This window comes from Lissotriton vulgaris, chromosome 8, assembly GCF_964263255.1.
Source record: "Lissotriton vulgaris chromosome 8, aLisVul1.2, whole genome shotgun sequence".
Lineage (NCBI taxonomy): Eukaryota > Metazoa > Chordata > Amphibia > Caudata > Salamandridae > Lissotriton > Lissotriton vulgaris.
Window position 1 is genome coordinate 1477045588 of NC_141696.1, and position 12157 is coordinate 1477057744.

Sequence of the window (12157 nt, forward strand, 5' to 3'; positions counted from 1 at the left end):
TTGGACAAAATTCATGAGGAAAAAGTTTTTGCTATTTCTGACATTTCGCTCAATGTAGTGTTATCGGGGGCCTGTTTGGGGGGGCTTCTTGGTGTTTGTGGGTGGGTTTCGGGGTCTGAGAGCACTTCTGGCTATTGATAATTTTGATTGCAAGAGGTTTGAAGAAAATCCATGGTGGCAGAGGGGAGTTAGGGCCTAGCTGCAAAGCGCGCGCGCAGTGATTTTGGAAATTGCTATGAAAATGACTAAGTCCCCATTTTTGTACTTTTGCTTTTTGGTTGTTTGGGGGTCTTCTACTAGTTTTCACCTGGGTTGACGGCTCTGGGGCCATTGCTGGGAAGCTCTAATACCGGATAAAAGTGGTTTGGACCAAATCAGAGGCAAATTTTTTTTTGCGTTTTTGCTGACTTGCTTGCCTTTAAGGTGCTCTTTGGGGGGGTTCCGGGTGTTTGTGGGTGGGTTTTGGGGTCTGGGAGCACTGCTGGGACAGTCTAAATTTGATTGCATTTGCTTTTCAGGAAATCTGTGGTGGAAAACAGGAGTTATGACCTAGCTGCACAGTGCGTTTGGACCGAAGGCCGATAAATATTGTAAGTATGAGATTTTCCTTTTTGGCTGTTTGGGGGTGTTGTGCTTTTTAGCGGGTGGGTTGGCGGGTCTTGGGGCATTGCTGGGAAGGTCTAATATCGGATAGAAGTGGTTTGGACAAAATCCATGAGGAAAAGCCTTTTAGCACTTTTTAGGGTTAGCCCTAGCAGCAGGATTGCATGTGTTTCGGGGTGTTCTAGATTTTTGCAACTGAGTTCTGTGGTCTTAGAGCACTCGTGGGAATGTGTAATTTTGGTTGCAAGTGATTTGAAGAAAATCCATGGTGGGTAAGGGGGTATTTGGGCCTACTTTTACTTTCAAAGTACGTTTTGTCACCAGTTTTCTACTAGGCCTCATTTTTTGAGATCTGATTGGGGGTCTTCCACATTTTTGCGACTGCCTTTAGTAAGGGTCTGGGTGGGAGCACTGCTGGGAAGGTCTAATTTTGTTCTAAAACACAGTTTACAGTACACCTAGCTTGAGGGGAAAGATCCGCAAAATTAATTTGCCCATACTTATTTATCCTTCAAAAGGAAACTCAGACAGAGTACGCACTTTCAAAAATATTGTACTGTCAATTAGGAAACTCAAAGTGTGACTTTTTGCACTACACAGCGTACATACCTTATATTTATTTGTCAGTGGTGTTCTAATATCACTTCCTGTTTTCCTGTTTTTCCATCAATAATTACAGGCCGGGTTTCAGTCTGTGCAATGGCAAAAAAAGGATGAAGTCAGGCTTCACATTAGCGAGCCGCAATTTAGCATCCGCCAGGCAGGCAGTGGACAGGGTGTCTTCTGGTCACCAACATTGATGGACGAAGCGTCAGCTGGAATGGAGGAATGCCGCTAATAAGAAGAATGGTTTGATGCATGCAACTTACTTACCAAATTCAACAGGACAACTACAACAACATACAGATACAGTATCCATTCTTTTCAAATTATTTTTTAAGTATTGTTATTGCTGTGAACTTCTATGAGTGTGACTCTGCATTTCTTGGATCTCTCTCTGCTTCTAAATTAATCCCTACAGCCATTCTATAGGTTTAACTTCGGCTATTTTTTAAACCTAATTTAATCTAAGAAGTGTTTCTCTGAGTGCAGAGACAGGCAAGTGAAAACGCTGCAGCCCTGTACTGTCGCATTCTGTCATTCACGGTTGTCGAAAGTACTACTCACTTTTCATTAACAATGCATGCAGTAGTGCATGCACTTCCTTTATGTCACTTAAAAGATTTATGGTTAGCTTTGTACCCAAAGATTTCTTTATCTTCAATTATTGTTTGTCCATTCTGTGCTTTTTTTTTCTTCTCTCAAAAAAACTTACCCAAAAAGAAACCCCCATTCCCATCCATTTTCCAAACCCTAACCCTCTTCCCCCGCGCTGTGTAGTTTTTATTGATGTGTGACTAAATGTCAGCAATAATTCCACACACTTGCTGGGGAGGATAAGGTCATAGCAACAGGCTGATGAAGGAATCCGAGGATATATTCTAGACTTACTCAGCTTCAGTACTATTTCTTGTAGTAGTAGCCAATGTCAAAGAAATTCAATGCAAGTACTAGTTATACTTTCAATACTTTACCATTTGTTAGGCTACATTGTGGCACTGTTCTAGTGTACTGTCACCTGCTATATTCTGTATCGTACCATTCTAATGCTACGGTAAGGACAAACAAGGTTTCATTTTCTTTTTTTTCAGATGCTGCAACTGCCACTGTGTAACACCACTAGTACCAACGCAATGATGACATTTCATCCGCCCAAGACTGCCATATCGCCATTTGACGTGCAGCCAGCCCTGTGCCTAGCCCTATTTCCAAACACAAATTACAGGTAAGATAAGCAATTGGGGGGAGAAAGTATAATCGAGTATTAGGAGAGACGAGAGACTGACGCTAGTACTAGTAAAGTCCTAGGACTATTGATTTCACTTACTCTGTGAGAGGCACTTAGTTTTGAAAACATTTGGGCAATTAATTACACAACTTGAATCAAGATGCCACTTTAGTGTCACCAAAACAAAGTTACTGTTAAACCCCCACCCACCAGCCTCAAAAACAGTAAAAAAACACGTATGCTAAGATAAAGTTTAAAGTATATTTATATCCCTGACAAAAATAATCTCCCACAAGACCCAACCCACCCCCACTCTCTAACCCCAACGAATGTCCGTGAAAAGTCCAAAAAAGTGAAAAAACCCAACTCCCAATTCCCACCCCCCAAAAGTCTTTAAAAAAGGGGCAAGGGACAGTCTCCTCCTACTGCTGGCTGCTGCTGTTGAATTTCTGGGCCAGGTCGGAATGCTCCTTGCGGAGGGTCTCGAGCAGGGTTTTGGTGTTGAGTAGCTCCTGCTCGAGGTAGGAAACCCTCAGGGAAAGGCGGTGCATACGTTTCTTGCAACTGCTTTTGGGGGCAGCTGATTTTCTGGCTGCTTGGCGGTGGCGGGTGGCTGCGGTACCACGGCGCCGTACCACTGGAGACCTGCGCCGTCTGGGTGATCCAGGGAGCGCGGAGGAGGATGCAGCTGTCCCGGTAGATGTTGTGGTAGACTGCGTGTCCCCCTCCTCCTGGGCCACCAGCCGCCGATATTCAGCGACAGTGGCCTCCAGCCTCCGTTGCCGGGCCCGTCTAGCCAGCTCCTTCCGGTTTGGTTTGGAAGGAGCATCTATATGAAGAAAGAAAGACATAGTCTGTAACCAATGCTCTTTAAGATTAACAAAAAATGATTCAGCAGAAAGTTGTGTCACAGTAGATCTAGCAACTTGCAAGTGCAGTACATAACTATTGTGGCCAGTATCTATCTAACCTCCCACTTCTTCACCCTTGCTCTAACATTAGTGGGAGTTTAAGGAATCAATTCTACGAGCACTATGGACTCCCTCCATTAAAGTTGACTATGACAGTACACCAGTCTTATTCTTCTTCTCTCTTGTTGAGCAAAATTGGTACGTTAACTTCTGCAAGCCGGCATAATGCCAGCGCAGTCAACTTGCACCCGAGAAAAACAGACGCCCGCCATGATAAGTGAGACAGACTTGCGTTACTGTACCAGTCCAGTACATACAGGTGGTGATGCTCTTACTTTTCTATTACGGGTGGCACTGAGAATACACTGTTACAAGGGCTAGTGCTTAATTAATTTTACTTTCCCCCTACAGTGCCAATGAATACTAGAAAAGGAAAATGAAGAAGATAAATAATCTGATTATCTATCACTGCACATGGTATGTATTTACTTACATATGGGATGACTTTAGGTGCTTTGCTTTTTATTGAGTGAACAGTGATACATCCACACATGAATGATCGAGTTCTACGAAACTTATTAACAGAGGTAGTGAGTGGCCATCGTAATAGCCGGATATATGCTGTGCTTGCAATACAAATTACTGCTACTATTCATGGTAGTATTCAAACAAAATTACAACTTCTTTTCCTTGCCTTTCCTACACTGGGACGGACGTGCAGGTGGGGTGTTACATGCTCTTCAAAGTAACACCTAGTTCATCCAGTGACCGTCTACTCTCTCTAGATACACATATGATATCTAAGAGTCAGATAGTACCATGATCCAGGCATCCATCCATTCAAACTATGGGGCAGATTAGGATTGCGGATTTCCCGCATCCTCCGGGCCGGCGGAATCTACCGCCGGCCCGGATGATGCGGAAAATCCGCAGCGGACTGAAAAAGACCCCCCGCCAGATTAGGATGGCTGGGGGATCGTTTTTCAGTCCGCAGCTTTTCCGCCACGGTCGCCTCCCGCCCGCGGCGGAAAAGCACTAACATGGCTGGCGGTGTCTATCAGACACCGCCAGCCATATTAGGATGTCTGGAGGAACACATGCCTTTACACGGCGGCATTTTCAACGTGCAAAGGCATACGGATTTTGTTTGGGGGCCCGTTGCGGGCCCCCAGAGGTGAAGGGGGGTGGGGGGTGCACATGGGGGGTACCTATGGTACCCCCCTGCATTTGCTGCACAAAGTGGCAGGCACCACGCGGTGCCTGCCGCTCTGTGCATGCAAATGCAAAACTTAAATTGTTATCATTGCGGCGGGTGCTGCTTCAAGCAGCACCCGCTGCAATGATAAAAATACAGGATGTGACTGCCAGGGTGGCGGTCACATCCTAATTACCACGGAGGGACCACCACTGCCCCTGCGGACGGTCCCTCCTACTCTATGGTGGCGGACGGACTCAGGTCCGTCCGCCATCATAATAGGCCCCTAAATGTCAATCATTCTTCTTCATGTCTCTCATATGGACAAACCTTACGTTTTCTCATGGGGAGCAGCACACTATGCAGTCTGCAATCTCAATAAGTAAGGAATATAAGAGCTTACCACTGCCCGCCACTGCCGTGGCAACCCGCACAGCAGTTTGGTCCGGCACTTGCACCGCCTCCTCCCCAGAGCTTCCCTCCACCTCCGCGCTGGGCCCAGCACCAGATGTTCCACCTACAAAGTACATTTAAGAATGTTAGATGTCATAGACATACACCACTCAGTAGTATTTTGTCTAGGAATGAAGAAATGTGAATACAGAAACCAATCTACTAATTTGTGACTGTCTACTCTAAAGTAAAAATGTCCCTTTTTCCAGGGAAGGGTGTTGTCTTGCAGCATTATTTGGCACAACTGATGAATGCTTGGTTTTTAACACGCACCATTTTCCTCATAACAGACAGAAGCTTCACTTCTAAGAAGAAATCATTAGAACGAAGGGACCAATGATTCCGCACCAAAAAGAAAAATGAAAGTTTAAACCAGGTGAGGGCTCGGCTCGCCCACAATAAATGTGGGAAATAAAAAATGTGTATAAGCACTTTTCCATTTTTAATCAACCGTTTATGTTTTATGACAAGCTTGATTTTAATAAATATTTTAAATTTTAATAAAGCTTTAAAACTTAAATAGACTCTGTGGTTTTTGGTCATGAGTGATGAGCAAAAGGTTTTGCATTTTGCAAGCATGAGTCCGTGCCTCTGACACTTCTGGACTCTGACTCCGTACTCTTGTCCTGCATTGGATAATCATCATTGGAGATCAATCATCGATGAATTCAGGAGCTAAATGACTCTGCCACACTATCTAGTCAGTAAGGAGATTGGGGGTTCTTCAAAGTCTGATATCACTGAGGTATGTGGAAAGTCTACCTCCGCCTATTATAATTGATAAACAATGCACTATTTAGTGTCCATAGTTCTGTTTGTGCAGATTTGTCCCTGCAACAGTAGTAGAATGGATTGTCCTCCTATCCAAACCAAAAGTAAAGTAGTATCTTATTCTTTCTTGGTGGTCATTCACCTTTTTATTGTTGGCAATTGTCAAAACATAAACATTTAGAAGACTTGAAAAGACATTATGGACAATCCCAGAGGACAGCACTCAGTGCATAGAGCTATTGCTGACTAGAATGGGAGTCCAATGGGAGTGCAATCATCTTACTTAGCTACACAGACAGACTAATAAGAATAATCTAGTAATACCACAGGGAGTCATAGTCGAGGCAGGATAAGAATTTAGATACAGTCTACAAGAAGATCAAAGACGATTTAGAAAAAATTGAATGAGGAACGCTAGGAAAAAATAGGTACTCTATATTAAAATTAAAACTTACCGGGGCCAGCAAAGGAGCCCTCGCCTGACCAATCCTGTTCAGCAGCAGCAGCAGCAGCCTCCTCCAATGCCCTTTTGCCCCTGGTGGGAGCAGATGTACAACATGAAAGAAAGAAAGACCACAAAACATGGATGATATTTGTCAACCAAATCAAACATTTCAAAAGAACAATAACAAAATATTTTGGCGAAATAGCAAATAGACAACTATTCCATGGGATATATTGACCGATCTCATGTGGTCTACTACGTTATTAGTATTGCTTGATTTAGGGACCGTCGACTTGGAAAGTTCTTATGTAACTCACTAAACAAACTACTAAAAAGGTTCGCCTAGGACTGGCAGGCAGCAGTCCGCAGCACGCGAAGTGACAGACAAAGTCCATCGTGATTGCAGATCAGCGACAACACTAAAAAGTTTCCTAACATTAACCAGTCATTAAAATACTCAAACTATCAATCCACCACCACCATTTCTTCTTATCGCCATGTGTACAAAGGAAGGACTGGACTTGAGTCTGTAGGGGCTGATTTAGAAGCCCCTTGCGGCTCTTTTGCTCCATTGTTGCGTGACTTTTGTGACGCAGCGGCAGAACAAAAGAGGCGCCATGTTGCGGCGTATATTAACAACATGACGCATATGGGAGATGCATCACGTTGTAAAGCCCTGCGCCATCAGGGGGCGTGCCGGCGCAAGGGAGGGCGTTCCTGCGCAGGAACGCATCCTAAAAGCGGCTGAGGGAAATCGACAAGATTTCAATCAGTCACTTTGAGGACAATGATGCGTGACTCAAACCCTGCGCCTGCTTGAAGCAGACTTACGGCTTGACGCAGCATTAGGGAGATAGGGCACCCAAGAGCATTGCTAGAGCTGCGCCATCATTGCGACGCAACTCCAGCAATGCGCCGCCTTTACGGCACAGATGCGTAACGCTTTGGTGACGTTTTGGGCCCATGGTGCGCCGCATTGTAAATACGGTGCACCATGGGTGGTGGTGGCGTGACGCACAATTACTGGCGCATCCCTGCTACTTTGCAGGGATGTGCCGGTAATTAAAAATCTGACCCTTAGTGTCTAGCATTACGCAGTTCTTTAAACTACACTCATACATAATTTCACAGGCCAATGAAATGAACACATAATCGAAAACAAATTAGCATAGTAGCAACGCTACTGAGAAGGAGAGCAGTGCAACTGAAATGCACAGAAGATTTTGAAATATAATTTACCTACAATGTAATCAGCAGCATTAATGCTCTTGGTAAAAAACAAAAATTTGCAATATAATAACACACAGAGCAGGAGAAAACAGAGTAGTAAAGAAATAGCTACTACTGCTCACCAAGCCCGGGGATCTCAAGGTCGAGCAGGTCGAGCAGATTGCGTTCCCGGTCCAGGAGATCCGTCCAACGGTGGGTGGCCTGGTTGTAGGTGCGCCGGACCCGAGAGTGTTGGTACATGGCCCGGCACACCTTCTCCCACCGCTTCCAGCGCTCCTGGATCCCGTACCGGCTAGCGATCTTGCCGCCTACCATGATGGTTCTGGGGAGGCGGCGCTGAACATAAAAAATTAGTGCCGCCACCTACTCCCCGGAGTGCGACCTGCTCCCCCCTCAAACGCCCGCACGGGAGCCCGGCACGGGGTGCGGGACCCTTCCCTTTCTCAGGATGCTTCCCGGCTCCCTTTACCATGGTCTGGGCAGAAAGGAAGCTAAATAATAAAGAAGAAATAGAATAGGGAAGAAGAAAAGAAAAGAGTTTAAAAAAGTAGTTTAAAATTAACTAAAAGTAGCAGAAAACACAAAAATATAGAGCTAGAAAAATAGAGGAATAGATAATAAGTAAAATGGATTAAAAAAAACTTCAAACAAGCAAAGGATGGCAGAGATTCAGAGAGGATACAAAAAGCATGCCCAGAACCATAGTAATGAATGAGAAACAGGATGGCCGCGCCCGTTCACGACCACGTTCGCGCAAGATTTTCCTCGCAATCACACGCGAAATTGTACTAGCGAGCCGCACACTTTGCGAGATTACACATCGCGCCCGGAAACGAAAATACGTCATGCAAACAAGATGGCCGCGCCCGTGAACGACCGTGAAGGTAACTTCGTGCCGTTGCGCTACAAGCGGCTCGCTAAAACGCACAAAACCTTGCGAACTAACACGCCACAAAAAAACAAATCACGTATTTGCACAAATTCGCGGCTTCCGAATTCGATCTCGTGCAAGTTCGCTCCCCGCGAATCCCACGAAATTGCAGAAAAACGAGTTTTGCAAAACTGAAAGCACTCAGCAGGTGCAAAAGTTCAAACTCATCATTGGCAACCATTCCCTGTAGTGCTTCCTGACTGGGGCCCCTCCAGAGTTCAGTTGCTAGTTGCAACAATTCTATGACCCTGCTCTGACCCTCACAGCAGGCTCATAGAATAGCTACAAGTAGGCCACAAAGGTCCTGGAAAAAAAAATTGCCCTGCAACAGAAAGCAAATTACAGATAAGGAAGCAGGTGCCAGACTGGAATTTTAAAACAGTGACACATTAATAAATCAACTCCAAATTAATTCATGTCAGTTGAAGCAGGGCAGGTGTGCTTGCTTTCCCCCCCATAATCTACAGTGATGAACCAGAGGGTAGCATTGATGTACCAGAGGGTGGCATGGCTGAAACAGGGTGGCAGTGGTGAAACAGAGGGTGCTGTGAACCTGTAATGATGAACCAGATGTAGAAACAACATAGTCGCGACCGTTGTGAGCCGACAAATAAGTTCGCAATTGCGAACTGGTACAAAACCCTCGCGAACTGGCAGAAACCCTTGCGAACACAAAAAAAATCCGCAAATTCGCAAGAATTCGCGGATTTTGCGGATTGCCAGTTCGCAAATACACAAATTCGCGAACGCCAGATTCACAAAATTCGCCCATGCTTAATTGTCAGCACGCAGAAGGCCCAGCCCCATCGCCACCCGCGCAATGTCCTTTGTAGGGCAGTTCGAGAATCTGCAATAGCAACCAGGATCTTATCGAGCTGCTGCTGCAGCCCCGATTCCTACGGCGACCCCCGCAGTTCCCTTTCCGTCGGGGTGGGTGCTCAGCATCGGAAGGCTGGTGTTCTTCCTCTTTTCTTCCCCGGGGCTTGCCCATAGCCCCGGTTGCTAGAACTCACTCACTGGGTCTGTGCCGCTGTAGTTCGCGGCCCCGTCCCATCCGGGGCAACTGGCTCTCACACACCGCCTGTCCCTGTGCTCAGTCGTTGCCCCGAGCCCTTTCGATTCACCAGGGCATCGCAGGAAGAGAGGGGGACCCCCTTCTGGGACCCTGTATTAGTAGTCTAGGCCCCAGCAAGACTTCAACAGTCCTCGCCAGTCTTCGACGCAGCCGCCGATGCAGGTCGCCCCTCGTTCTTCGTCGCAGCGCTTGCCACACCCTCGGTGCCACCTCCTGCCGAAGGTCGCTCCACTCCGCTGCTTCGACCAGGGCTCCAGCGCCAGCGCGCTTCTTCCGCCTCCTCAGCAGGACCCCACTGCGTCGTCACCAAGGCCGGGTCGGCCGGGCACATCACTCTTGGCGCCACTCCATTTCCGACTCATCCCGCAACACCTCAGCTCATGGCACCGAGCTGATATCCCGTACTCTGCTGTTTTCCGGGGTGAAAACACGCCAGATCAGCTCCCCTCCGCTTTGCCCGTCCCCGATTAGTGTGTGGAGGGGACTGGGGGTCCATTAATCAGGAGAAATGCGGGGTTCCTCCACGGAGCTCAGCGCTCACTCTTCTCCTCGCCTCGGCTTCCAAGCCACCCCCCCCTACGTAAAGAAAGACATTGCCCTCATTTTATAATGACATCACTGATAACTCTACATGTCTGATGTTAGCTCAGACCTAGCACTGAGAAAGCCAATTAAAAATCGAAACAATCATTACCCAGTCTCTTTCACGATTCATCTTGTTTCTAAATAAAGATTCATCTCTGATTACCCCCTTTAGTCAATTTCTCCGGCTTAGGCGAAATTGTTCAGAACTAGATGATTTTTATAAACATTCTGAGATCCTTAAAAATAAGTTCAAAGACAGGGGCTACCCCCAAAAACGTTTTCCCGATTCATCAAAGACAGCAAAGTTCTATGACCGTGATGCCCTCATTAAGACTGAAAAAAAGAAGGAGCCTTTTAATAAGGTTGTATTTGCCAGTAAATTCTCCACTCTAAGTAATCAAATTAAGAATGTAGTTAACAAGAACTGGCACATCTTGAATCACGATGAAAACATCAAATTGGAGAAGCCTTTGCTTGCCTTTAAAAAGAATAAGAATTTACATGATCGTTTAGTACATACAAACAGAGAAAAGAACCAACCTAACCAGGGGTAAGAATGGTTATCCCCCATTGTTCTGAGGCTCAAGGCAGGCAAGTCTCTCAGGATGTGTGTGGACTTGTGCAACCTTAATGCTTGCATTTGGGTGGATCGCCAGCCCTTACCTAACATCAATGAGATGCTGGCAACATTGGAGGGTGCAAAGTACGTCTCTTCACTCAACATCTCCTCTGCTTATCATCAAGTGGAATTGTTTAAGGATTCTAGACATCTCACGTCATTTGTGACACCTGAAGGTGCATTTCGCTATATACGTATGCCATTTGGTCTGGCATCGGCTTCTGCAGTGTTCCAGGGTCTCATGGGAAATTTATTCAAGAACACAGCAGGAGTGGTGTTTTTCCAAGATGACATTCTTCTTTATTGCAAAACAGACCTAGAGCACAGTTCTAGAGTTAAAGATGTATTGGAGATAATCAAGTCTAGTTGTCTAACGCTAAGGAAAGACAAGTGCAAATTTCTTCAAGATGGTATAAATTATTTGGGTATCACATTTCTGGGAACGGATTTGAACAAAAGGTAAACCTCTTAGATGCCATCAGAGATGCACCTGAACCTTCTCCGTTCTTTTCTAGGGCTGGTTAAATACTATGCGAAATTTGTGGCCAACTTCTCAGACAGAACAGTGCATTTTGTGAGCTTCTGAAAAAGAATGGCAAGTATGTGTGGTCAAATGAGTGTGGTTGTGACTTCAAACTTCTTAAGGAGGCAATTGTTCAAGCACTCCCTAAGAAGTTCTTTATTATCAATGATCGTTGTATTGTTACTACTGATGCTAGCAACGTTGGTTTAGGGGCTGTTCTTATGCAGAAGAGAACTGATAATAAGGAATAAACCATTGCTTTTGCCTCAAGAGCACTTGGGGGGGGGGAAGAAAACACCTATTCTACAATTGAGAAGGAGGCTCTGGCCTTATGGTGGGGTGTACAGTATTTCCAGAACTTTTTGTGGGGAAATGAATTTACTCCGAGAACTGACCATAAGCCTTTGGAAGATCTTTTTACCACTAAAGGAGGTGGCAGGACCACATTTCACGCATAGCTAAATGGCAGTACAGACTGAATGAGTTTAATTATCATCTGGAAAATGTGGCTGGTATGTAGAATCATGTGGCTTATTGCCTGTCCAGATTACTTCTTACTGAGGTTGTTGTTGACAATGTTGTTGAGGACTTGGAGATGGTGTGTGCTGTTGGCGTGCTGGCTGATTCTATTGGAACTAATCTCTCTGAAACTTATTGGAAGTTAGCTTTGTCCGAAGACATTGCGATCACTAAGGTGATGGACTTCATGGTTCATGGATGGCCCAACAATATGAATTTTATTCCTGAATTGATTCCCTACAAGAGAGTGTGTGATAAATTGGCTCTTGTGGATGGGATTCTGCTGAGGGGTGTGTTATTGGTAGTACGTATGTCCATGCGCAGGAAGGTCTTAGATCTGGCTCATAATGGTCACCACCTGGGCATTTGTGCCATCAAGAGGAGGGTTAGGGAAGACTTTGGTGGCTGGGTGTGGATAGGTCCATTGAACATTGTGTTCGGGATTGCCGTGCATGTGTTTTGAGTGATA